General features: G+C 42.6%; 1 protein-coding gene across 12 annotated transcripts in view; it reads left to right on the top strand.

Moving 5' to 3' along the window:
- Dock7 (dedicator of cytokinesis 7) overlaps positions 1 to 12,965 on the top strand; it is a 195,938-nt gene that overhangs the window by 18,543 nt on the left and 164,430 nt on the right. The window lies entirely within an intron of this gene.

Genomic DNA, 12,965 nt, shown 5'->3' with positions numbered 1-12,965 from the left:
GAAGAGATTCGTGAGTGGACTAAAGGCGAGTGGGATGGGAACATGAGCAATCAGGTTTGGAGGGGATAGAGGGGTAGAGTACTGAAAGAGACTACTGGAAAGGGGGCACATTTGGGGGTCAGGTAAAAACCTGGCACAAGGGAATCTCTGAGGAGTCTACAGGGAGGACCCCAGCTAAGACTGCTAGCAATAGAGGATACGTAGCCTGAACTGGCCATCTCCTGTGACCAGATTGGTGTCTAGCCCAATTGTCATCAGAGAGGCCTCATCCACAGCTGACAGAAACAGATGCAGAGTCACAGCCAAACATTAGGCAGAGTTTGGGGAACCCTGCAGAAGAAGAGGAGGAGGGATTGTAGGAGCCACGGGGTCAAGGACACCACCAGAAAATCCACAGAACCAACTAACCTGGGCTCTTAGGGGCTCACAGAGCCTGAACCGACAACCGTGGAGCCTGCATGGGACTGACCTAGGCCTCTGCATGTGTGTCACAGTTGTGTAGCTTGCTCCAAGTTTTTTTTTTTAGATTTTTGGGACCCCACTCTCCATACTCGGTCGTCTTGCCCAACCTTAATACATGGGGAGGTGCTTAGTCTTATCGTAACTTGATATGCCATGTTTTGTTGACACTCATGGGAAACCTGCCCTTTCCTAAACAGAAACAGAGGAGGAGTGGATTGAGGCCTGGGAACAGAAGAGGGTTGGGGGAGGGACCGGGAAGAAAGGAGAAAGGGGAAACCGTGGCTGGGATGTAAAATAAATAAATTTATTTAAATAAAATAAATAAAAAACTCAAAAATTATGTGTTTGAGTACTTTATTACTATTTTACATGCATGTATGTTTGTGCACTACATTCATGCCTGATACCTGCAGAAGACTGAAGAGGGCATTGGATCCTCTAGAACGAGGGTTACAGAGGGTTGTGAGCCACCATGTGGGTGCTGGGAGTCAAACCCGGGTCCTCTGGAAGAGCAGCCAGTGCTCTTAACCACTGAGCCAGCCATCTCTCCAGCCCCAATAAAACAGTCCTTACTATAAAAATGTCAACACAATTAGGGACTGTGCATTTTCTTTAGTGACTTGTTTTGAAATGCTTATACAAACAGTAGATAAATGGCACGTACAGAACAGAGTGAAGTTTCTTGATCTTGCCAGTTGCCGTAGTTACTTTGCATTGCTGTGACAGAAACAGTGGAGGAAAGGTTTGTTATCATTCCCTCTCAGAAGTTTGCAGTCGGCCGAGGAGGAGTGATGTGCTGTAGTAGTTCAGTTCAAGGTGGCAGAAATGTGCCGCTGGCTGGAACCAGGGTTGGTGTTAAAAACAGGAGCCTGCGCGACCTGTTTCGGACTCAAACCCTAACAATGATTCCTTCAGGAGGCTGATGATGTGACTACATCATGCTTGAGAAGCCAGATTCTTGATACTTCACTGTCCTTTTTTCTCCCACCATATTTCTGTGCTCAGTTGTTACATTACTGCTACACCAGAGAAACTTACTGTGCAATCTTTATGCTTCTGTCAAAGGAAAAGATTATAGTCATTGGGCTTCCCCATGGCTTGACCCAAGCTCACTGCAGCTAGGACAAGGGTTTTTATTATCTCTACTGGTAGATTGCTGCCACTTGCTAATTTACTCCTTATTTGGTCTAGTCTTTTGGAACCTGCATTTCCTTGAATGTTTTAGGATGCTCAGTATGAATGGTAGAATTGAATATAATGAGTTCATACATTGGTGCATGTGATGTCAGAACAAGAAGAGCCAAGGAAAGTGGAGAAAGAGTTATTCTCTGCATCAGGCAAGGAGAGCTGAAGGCTGTTTCCAAAGCGATGTCTTTCTTGAACAAAGGAGTATGGAGGTTTTCCCTAGGAGCCTATGTATACTCATATGGGTAAGACTTTTAGGGCTGAGTACATTCTTGGGCATGCTTGGTGAAGGAGAATGTTCCTGAGCATGCTCAGTTTAAGTTCATAGTTCAAGGAAAGATGGTTGTGATAGTTTGTCTTGACTGTCTCTTTATTGGATTAATATGCCTAGGTAGTTAGTGAAGTAGACCTGGTGAGTCTCAGAGGGCATCTCTAGAGAAGATTAGACCATGAGAGTTTTGACATAATGAGATTAATTTACTTGATGGAGCCATAATATCATGATATAATTGGGAGATGGTAAGTGATAGGAAATGGGGACTAATTGGAGGAAGTTGAACACTGAGTGTGTCCCTGGGAGCTATGTCTTGCTCTGGCCTCTTCATGTATGTCTCTTCTCTCTGTTTCCTGTCCACCATGAAGAAGCTCCTCTGCCATACCCTCTGCCACCACGATGTTTTGCTAAACATATGAGACCAGGTACTGAATGCTTTGAAACCATAAGCCAAAATAAAATTTGAGGCGATAGCTCAGTTGGTTAAGTTCTGGCCACACAAGCATGAGGAACTGAGTTGGGTCCCCAGCACCAACACACCAAATTGAGTGAAGTGCTGTGTACTTTGAATCCTAGTGTTGGGAAGTAGAGACAGGTGGGCCCTTAGGCTTTGCTAGTCAACCAGCTTAGCTAATGGACATGTCCCAGGCCACTGAGAGACTCTGTTTCAAAAACACAAGGTGGATGGCACTTAAATTGTTCTGTGGCATCTTTATATGTGCAGTTCTGAGTGTACCTCCATCCATGTGCCCTTGCATATGCACGCACGCGCGCGCACACACACATGCACACGCACAGACACATACGATCACACATTGGGCATTTTTGGACATGCTTAGGCTAATGTCAGTGAGATACATGTTGAAATGTTAAGATGGAGGACAGGACAAGGATACACTTTTGGGCATGCTAAGCTTTCTTATAAAATTGTACCTTAAAAAATAGGGAAAGGATACTTTGAGAGTGCAATCTAATAATTTTCCCCCAAAGATGCCTGCCTTGGTTAGTGGCTCAGTATTTTCTGGCACATGTCATTCCTTATTCCTAAACTGCTTACTGGCAGGGGGTCCTGTATCTTCCTAGTAGTTGTGTGAAATCTGTTGATGCTAATACATAATAGGTCATGGGTTGCTAGGAGTTGTCTAGCACCCTGGCTTGAGTTCTGTAATAATTAATTTTTTACCACAATATTTTAAAGCATTAATTATGACATAAACCATCAATGCAATCAGTATCATTGACATTCCCAACTTAAGTAGCTCAGAAAATAGAGGCTTTCTGTCCTGGGGGAATTTAGTCCAAAACATAGCTTAGCAAAGAGGCCAGCTAGAAGGACAAGACAAAAAGGATACTTGTGGTTGTGTCTTACAGTACAGTTGCATTAAATTCATTGAGTTTCTGGTGAACACACAGAAGAGGGTAAGTGTTCAGAAGGTGAAAACACTGTATAATGAGAACAATTAGGAGGTCAGTCTTCCTCCTTTGGTTTCAGCATGAGTCTTAGGAACTCACTCGGGCCTTTTTAGTTCTTGTATCATCAGGATGCTGATATGATGAATCCAGGAAGATATACTTTGTAGTTTAAGGAAAGAATGGATAGTAGTAAGGTTATATAATATCCTGTCCTAATTGGATTTGGCTGGTCCTGAGGGGACCTCAACTTCCCATTTTAAAATATACCCAATCCCTGGTTTATCGGTTAAAGTTATAACCCAAAGGAGATAGAAGTTAATAGGTTTACATACCTATTGAGGGTTAACATCATCTTCTCTCAATTGATTATATTTTACTACCTGCTGCTCTCCATACCAAGGTTCACCTTCAGAACTAGTTCTCTATGGAAGGCCCTTCTACATAGCATTTTAATTAGTTTCTGTCTGGGGAAGCTCTGATGTATGGGGCACAGCAACAGATAGAAGTAATGATTTCTGTAAGCCTTTCCACAATTGACCATTGTGACTTTTAAGTGTAAAATTGACCCTTTCAGTGTTATCAAATGATGGGTCTCCATGCTGCATGTACCCTCCATTGTATTCCTCACATGGTGTGTGTGTGTGTGTGTGTGTGTGTGTGTGTGTGTGTGTGTGTGTGTGTGTGTGTACATGCATGTGAGTGTGTGGAAGTCAGGTGACAGGTAACTTTGTGGGATCCATCTCTCTCCTTTCACCTTTTATGTGGAGTTTAGGGATTGAACTCAGGTTACCAGGCCTAAATGGCACACACCTTTACACACTGGGCCATCTCTCTGTCCCACTGTACGCTATTTTTGAAATAAGAGACTAAAACCATTGTTATCTTAGATCTGGGTAATACAAACCTGGGGGTAATTTCTTCTAAAAGTACTCTTAAAACTTAAGCTTTTTCTATTCTGCAAAGGAAAGCTTACATCTAGCTGGCAAAAATATTGACAAAAATTAAGAGATAAATGTTGTCTTCCTGGGGCTGGTAACATGACTGTAAATTCATTTTTTTCAGTAATATCCAGGCAGTACGCCTTTGGTTTGTGTTCCCATTTCTCTAGTAGAGTGTCTTAGTTAGGGTTTCTATTGTTGTGAAGAGATGCCATGACTCAGCAACTCTTTTTTTTTTTTTTGTTTTTTTTTTTTTGTTTTTTTTTTTTGTCTTTTAGACAGGGTTTCTCTGTGTGTAGTTCTGGTTGTCCTGGAACTCGCTCTATAGACCAGGCTGGCCTTGAACTCACAAGAGATCTGCCTGCCTCTACCTTTTGAGTGCTGGGATTTAAGGTGTGTGCCACCATTGCCTGGCCACAACAACTCTTATAAAGGAAAACATTTGATTGGAGTGGCTTACAGTTTCAGAGGTTTATTCCATTATCATTATGGTGGGAAGCATGGTGTTGTGCAGGCAGACATGGTGCTGGAGAAGGAGCTGAAAGTTCTACGTCTTGATCCATAGGCAACAGGAAGTGAACTGTGTGTCACACTGAGTGTAGCTTGAGCAGAGGAGACCTCAAAGCCCACCTCCACAGTGACACACTTCTTCCAACAAGGCCACACCTACTCCAATAACATCATACCCAATAGTGCCACTCCCTATGAGCTTATGGGGCTATGGACATTCAAACTACCACAGGGGGCTATGGGTAGATTCCTTAAATATTAGTTATCCTCTGACAGTAGACATATGGGTCCATTATTTTGGCTATGAGGTCCTTTAAGTTTGGGGGTTTTGTTACCCTAAGAGGCTAGTTGTAAAGAGTTTCCTTTCCAAGATGAGTTGAACTGTGGGCAAATTCAGTAGTCTCTTTAAGCATCCACCTTAATTACTTTCTATTGCTGTGAAGAGACACCATGACCAAGACAGCTTATAAAAGGAAGCATTTAACTGGGGAATCATCACGGTGGGGAGTGTGGAGGCAGGCAGGCATGGTGCTGGAGCAGTAGCTGAGGACTTGCATCCTGATCTTTACAGTGAAGACAGTGAGAGAGTGCAAGACTGGGAATGACATGGGCCTTTGAAGTCTCAAAGCGCACCCCCAGTGACACATCTCTGCAAACAAGGACATACCTCCTAATCCTTCCCGAACAGTTCTGCTGGTGGAAACCAAACATTCAAGCATACTAGCTTCTCTTTCAAACAGCCACGTTAATAAAACCCTTGCATCTTTTCCAGTAACCAGAAACCTTTTCTTGCTTGCTTAGGAAATCTGGATTGCTCTGGAGGGAACCAGGTAGGAGCTCTTGGCCCTGTTAGTGCTCATCTGAAGGAGGAAACGTAAAGGAGTCAGGTTGGTCACTACCTTTGATCTCCGAGGATAGTTTGGACGGTCCCTCTTTCATGTCTCCCTTCTTCCTTCCCAGTGCACACTGAGTTTTCCCCAGCTGTGCTGGTGACCAGTGGGTCCCACCTGGGATCAGGAGCTCTCTCTAAGCTGGCTTCTTCCTTCCTTCTGGGTTACTGGAAGTGGACTGGAGGGTGTCAGCCCCTAGGAGCAACTTGCTTTCTTATTTCCCCTCCAGTTCAGTCACATCTTTGCTGTTAAAAACCTTAAAAACAGCTGGGCGGTGGTGGCGCACGCCTTTAATCCCAGCACTTGGGAGGCAGAGCCAGGCGGATCTCTGTGAGTTCGAGGCCAGCCTGGTCTACAGAGCGAGATCTAGGACAGGCACCAAAACTACACAGAGAAACCTTGTCTGGAAAGAAAAAAGAAATAAAAAACCCTAAAAACAATTTCCACCAGACCAGAAAAAGTTAAGACTGGATCTCAGGAAGCTTTTGGGGTCTTCTCTGGCTATGAGAAACACTGAGATAAAATAGATTTCCAGGTAGTCTCCTTTCCATGCCTCGCCTCTTGTCTTCTTCAGCCTCTAGTTCTAGTCAGCCCTGTTTAGTCATTTGACTCTGTGGCAGACTTATTCTGTAATGCAAAATTCCTTTTCATCAAGAAAGTTTTCAGTTTTCTTCCATGAGAACAATGCTCGTTAACTTCCTCTCCATTTCTTGTCATTCTTACGATTCCTTTCTGCCTCATTTTGATTCCTTCTTTAAATTTATATAGTGAAACAATATTTCAGAATCTCCAAATTTGAACCAGGTGGTAGTGGCACATGCCTTTTATCAGTCCCAGCACTGGGGAGGCAAAGGCATGAAGATCTCTGTGAGTTCAAGGCAGCCTGGTCTGTAGAGTGAGTTCCAGGACAGCCAGGGCTGTTACACAGAGAAACCCTGTCTCAAACAACAATAACAAAAATAAACAAAACAAAAAAGACCTTCAAATTCAAAATAGAAAACCACCCTTTCTCAGTAAAGAACACATTTTATTTTTCATAGTTTGCTGTGTATCTTCTGCTGGTTGTTTCCAACATCCTTTTGTGACTGGCCCGACGCAGTGATCTCTTGTGTCAGAAATGGTGGTTTGTGTTAACAATGAGGGAGTTTGTAGAATTGAGAGTTGAAAAAAAGATAACTAGATCAAATTTTGGATTTTTTTCCCCTTGGACAGAAGTAGGAGTTTTCATAGTGTAATTGGGGAGTAACTCCAAGACTGTTGACCTCTTCTTTGTACTTTGTGTTAATAGCTTACTGAAGTGAAGTGAAGGCCTTACTGATTTTGCTTTCTATTACAAATCATCACTAGGAGTAAGAAAAGTGTCAGGAAAGAGTAACTGAAGATAGAGGATTTTAAGTTAATTTTAATTATGTGTCGTCTTTTTTGGATATGTTGGATTATAGTTTGGTTAAGAGATAGTGACTTTTTTTGGAGGGGGTTCATTCAGGAGGTTGAAATAGGTCCTTTGGGCAGTGCTGTTACAGCTTATTTTGAAGTGATTTATTTTTTGCATTATGACATCTTATTCAAATTATTACTGATTTTCCCTTCTAGGGACGTGACAGCATGTGGAAGTAATACATAGTTGTAGTATTTGTAGAGGCCTACCTTGGGGGTCTGGGCAGAGGAGGCTCGGCTGCCTGTCCTGAAATGCCTAAGGCACGCAGTGGTAAAAGGCATGAGAGGCATTTGAACTGGCGTGGGGACAGGGAAGAAGAGAACAATTCGAGCTGCCTGAGGTCTGTCTTTGGGGGGCTAACAAGTGCTTGGAGTTTTTATAGAAGAATATAAAAAAGCAAGAGTTGTGTTTGCATGTCTGGTGATTTGCCTGAGCAGATAATCTCAGTCAGGTGGTCGTATGGTTATGGTGGTGCCTGTCTTCAATCCCGGCGCTCAGGATGCTGGGGCAGGAGTGTTAGTGAGATTGGAGGCCAGCCTGGGGTGCATGGTGAAACCCTGTCTTCCCAAACAAACCAAGCGTATGGGGGAGGGTGGGGGTGGGAAGACTTTCTGCAAAGCTTCAGAGAAATCTTCATCACTGGAGGGAACAAATCCATTCTCACTGTGGGAAGAGTGTTCCTCCTAGGGTTCAGCCCAGGTTCTGTCGTCAGGAGAGTGGCTCTTTTATGGCAGTAGAGTAATAGCTGGACAGTACCATCATGTGGTCATTTGTTTGTGGCTCTGTTGCTTGGCGGTAGTTTTGCTCTCTTGTTGTAAAGGTAGTAATCAGATCAGCTGTACCTGGAACCCCAGGTAATTTGTAGGAGGGAATGACTCAGGAGAATTCATAAGGAAAAAAAAAATCACAGGTAAAATTGAGTTAGAGAAGGACAAAATGGAGTTAGGTCAGTGAGTGACCTCACTTCAGGGAGGACCGTCTGTCGTGTTTGTCTGTTACTAAATAAAAGGTGTTTTTTTTTTTTTTTTAAATGAAGTAACTGTCTCATTTGTTTCTCTCTTTAACATTGAAATGGTCAGTTAATGGAAATGGGTAACATTTCCGGTTTCTTTAGTCAAAACTGAGTTCTCTTTATCACATCTCAAAGAATGAACATGGTATTTTATGCCTTAATCCCAGCACTTGGAAGGCAGAGGCAGGAGGATCTCTGTGACTTCGAGGCCAGCCTGGTTTACGTAAGCAAGTCCTAGGACAGCCAGGACCACATAGTGAGACCGTATCTCAACAGCAACAACCAAAATTAGTTATATTTCTTTTTGAAGGATTTTTGTTTTTGTTGCTATGCCAGTTTTGACAAATGAATCAGAAATGTAAGGACTTCAATTACGATTAAGAAATACTTGGATTAGCATTCAGGAGAGTAGCGCCTGTACTTCGCCTGGGCCACATAGTAGAGCTGGCCCTGATGGTCCAGGTGTGGGAGAGCAGACCCAGAGGGCACGAAAGCAGTAGAACTGGCCCTGCCCCTTGCCATCGTTGTTGCAAGCCTGGGGCTGTGTTGGAGAGCTCACCCTGGTGGTGAGGACAGCAGAGCTGGCCGCCTGAACAACCCTGCAACTGCCCAGGCCCAGAACCAGGGTTCTGAGATGGCCAGCCCCGACACCCACCCCATCTGTGATCTTCGGGAGGACATGAAGGGCCAGTCCTGTACACCCAAAGCTGCAAGATCTCCACAGCACAGGGCAACAACAGGATATCTAGGAGGGCCCAGCATCAATAGTGTAGCAGAAACCAGAGGCTTTGAACCAGACTGATGACGCTTTGAAATGAACACTTGCACGCACATAAAGAGCACATAAAGATATATAGATAAAAGGGTTTACTGTGTGACTCACTGTGTCACTCTACAGCTTCTGTGATGAGATTTTTCCTTTTTTTTCCTCTTAAATTTTATTCTGTTTTTTGGGGGTTGGGGGGGGGAGTTGCAAGGGCAGAAGGTGGATAAGAGATGGGGAAATAAATGGGATTGAGATACATGATGTGAAAGACACAAAGAATAAATAAAAAGAAAGTTAAAAAAAAATCAAGAAATACTTGGCATTATATGGACTTCATTAAAAGGCCTAATGGAGTGTCAGTGAACTGAGTTCATTCCCCCAACCTACATGGTAGAAGGAGAAAAAGGAATCTCCAAGGTGGTCCTCTGAACTCCACTGACAATCGGCATTGCACGTACTTGCCCACCCTCCAGTTTAACAAGAAAAAGGCTTAATGGAGTCATCAATTCAAGAGACTGCAAAGTCTGTGGACTTGCCCTTTGCCCTTTCCTCAGTCTGCTCTCTCTCTCTCTCTCTCTCTCTCTCTCTCTCTCTCTCTCTCTCTCTCTCTCTCTCTCTCTCGGTGTGTCCCCTCCCCAGTTTTCAGCGCTAACCTCTACCTGGTTTGATGCTCCTCTCTTCCTCCCTTTTCTGCTCCCGGTTTCCCCCGGTTTCTCAATATGGCCACACTGAGTAAATCTCCTTTCTCTGCCTAAATCTAGCTTGTTGGGGCTGCCAAGGCCCAGGTGTTTACTCTTAGAATTCTGGAAACATGATGACTTCTGCTGTATTACTACTACCCTCAATGTTTCCCTTACTATTAACATCTTGCATTAGTGTGTATGCACATTAGTTTAATTGAATGAGCCAACATTACTGTTGACTAAGGTTCACAGATTGCAACAGGGTTTTTGACTGATGTATAATGACATATGCCACTGTTACAATGTCACAGGGAATAGTTTCCCTCCCTTGCTGGTTAGGTTTTTGTTTGTTTTTCTTGTTTGTTTGTTTTTGGTCAACTTGACACAAGCTAGGATCATCCGGGAAGAAGAAGCAACCTTAATTGAAGAAATACCTCCATCAGATTGCCCATAGGCCAGGTCTGTGGGACATTTTCTTGGTTGATGATTGAGGTGGGAGGGACCAACCCATGATGGGTGGTGTCCCCCCTGGGTTCTATAAGAAAGCAGTCTAAACAGGCCAGCAAGCAGCACCCCTCTGTAGCCCCTGCCTCAGAACTCCTTTCTCCTCAGGTTCCTTTAGTCACGGTGACAACAGCAGTAGAAAGCGAACTGGGACAGGCCCCTGAATGCCCCGCGCTCTGCTCATCCGCTCTGCTCATCCGTTACCCTTCCCACTCCCTGTCCATCCCTACAGCCATTGTTTCTACTCTGCCCATGGTTTGCCTATTTCAGTGTGTCATAAAGCAGAAACGACATGATCTGTAGTCTTTAAGACTGTTTTCTTCACGTGGGACTGACTGTTCCTGCATGGTTGATAACCCATTGCCTTTTCCAAAAACACCATTTATTATACTGATGTGACATACTTGTTTATCCATTCATTCCTTGAAGGACAGCTTAGTTGCTTCCAAGTTTTGTCAATTATGAATCTTGATTTAGTTTCCTTCAAAACATTAATATAAGGTGAAAAATGAACAGCTTTGTTGATGTAACCAACCGTCTTATTAAATAAGAAACACAGAAACAATGTAAAAGAGAAAGCCGAGAGGTCAGAGCTCAGAGCTAAAATCTCACCCTTCCCCCTGCTGTGTCCCAGCTTCCGAAAGAGAGCTATTTTCTTGTGTGTCTGTCGTTTCAAAGTCATTCTGCCTTCTCATTGGTTGTAAACCCAAACACGTGACTGCCTGGTCACTGTCTGTATGTACAGCCCCCCAGGTCTTAAAGGCATATGTCTCCAATGCTGGCTGTATTCCTGAACACACAGAGATCTATGGGATTAAAGGTGTGCACCACCACCACCACGCTCTTTCTATGGCTCTAATAGCTCTGACCCCCTGACAACTTTATTTATTAACATACAATCAAAATCACATTTCAGTACAATTAGATTACCACCACACACCTTAGCATCTTGAGCCTTAGAGAATAACTCTTATCTTAGAATCAAACACTTAGAATTACATATTTGCCTTATAACCATCTTTAAGTAATTTGTGTGGAATGTCTGGTTGTGGAAGAAGAAAAAAGACACTGAAGAGATAAAGTGGGGGAAAGATTACATTAAGTCTGGATAACCTTGGGAAAACGGGATTTTCTTAAAACTCAGCTGGAAATTGAGGTTCTAAATCCAACCGTGAGCTTGAGAACTTCCTTAAAACTGTTGTCACGCCTGCACAGAAACTTGATGTGCATGGGATAACGAGAGGAAGTGCCGTTAACTTTTTGGTAAAGAGTCAAAGAATAGAAGGGGAATTTTATAAAATAGAGAGTAGTTGCTTGAGAATCATAGGATAGAGGTTAGATATGGACACTGAGATAGAATTGCACAAGGTCTGTAGATATTAGTCTTGGTTGTATTTGTGACCTACATTGAAAAAATCTTATTAATGTTATTGGGAAAGTTTTAATTTCATGGTTTGGAAGTCACTGAATATTTTGGTTGACAGATTTGTGGAAACTGAGGATTATAGTCATTAATAGGTGATGAATCCATTTGAATATCTAAAATATTCTTTTTGTTTTAAAATACTATTTATTTAAATAAATTCAAAATACTAGTGTGTAAGGGCCAATATATACCATAAAGTCTTGGGATTTCTGCACTCTAATGCTGATTTTTTTTCAAATTAAGATATATCTGCTTTGGTGGTGCCTTTGTAGTTATATATGTCAGGAATTCATGTGTAGTGTATACTGCACAGAGTTTTCATAATGGCTTTGAGTGCTAGAGCCTGTGTGTGTGTGTGTGTGCGCGCCTGTGTGCGTGCGCATTTGTGGGCTCATGTGGGATGTGCTCGTGGAAGTGGATGTACACATGTGTGCATGTATGTGTGCAGGTCAGAGGTTGACTTGGGTTGTCGACTTTCTGGATTTTTGTGCTTACCTTTTTTGGGCAGGGTCTCTCACTGAAGCCAGAGCTGACTGACTCAGGAGAGCTTCAGGGATCCACTAATCTCTGTCCGCTGTTCAAGCATTGGGGTTATAGGTGTTTCAATAGGCCTGTCTTTCCAGTTCTGGTTCCAAAATATTTTAGCAAGTGAATTACCCTCTCCCCCAAGCCCCCGGATAAATATTTTAGGGACAAAAAGACAAATACAATTACTACCTTTTAAATAGAGTATACATGAAATAGAAAAAAAAATGACAAGGAATAAAAAGTAGGTTTGGGTAGGTTTCCTAGAAGTTTGAAAAAAAACGTGGTATGTTTAAACTGTGCTGAGCCAAGAAGTTCACATGAAGATCTTGTCATCTGAGTTTTACTCTTAAAATGACTTAAGAGTTGAGTTGGTTAACAAGAAAGGCAAGAAATTCTCGGGAAACAATTTGTGTTTATTGACAAGATCAGGGCTGCTGCTGTTGAGGGCTACTGTGATCCTGAAGATGTCCTAGACTTATGGGCAGAACTAAGGTGACTCGGTGGGTTACAAGAAAGAGTGTCTGAAGTGGGGAGGAAGAAGTCCTGTGGGATTAGTGGGGGAGCTGGAGGAGAGGGATGGGAGTAGGTTTGACCAAAACAGTGTATGCAGGTATGAAATTCTCAAGCAATATGAAAGATTGTAAAAGTTTGGTTAATAATGTGAAATGCTGGAGAGAGAAATTAGGGTCAGATTATGGGAAGCTCTTATTGCCTGGGTATGAAGGCATTGTTTATTAGTTAAATAAAAATAGAAATTAGTTTTCTGTGGCATAAATGAGGAGGTAGTAATATTAGAAAAGAAAGAAGAACTTTTTTCTTCCAATTTTTAGCATAGTTTGATTTATAAAATATTTCAGAATTTATTTTCAATTTTTATCTACATTTTAACTTATATATGTATGTTATAGCTTATACACTACCATAGATTGTATTCCT

This window comes from Peromyscus leucopus, chromosome 2 (genome assembly GCF_004664715.2).
Source record: "Peromyscus leucopus breed LL Stock chromosome 2, UCI_PerLeu_2.1, whole genome shotgun sequence".
In the NCBI taxonomy this organism is placed as follows: domain Eukaryota; kingdom Metazoa; phylum Chordata; class Mammalia; order Rodentia; family Cricetidae; genus Peromyscus; species Peromyscus leucopus.
The sequence above is the reverse complement of the archived record's forward strand: the minus strand, read 5'-3'. Positions and strand labels throughout refer to the sequence as shown.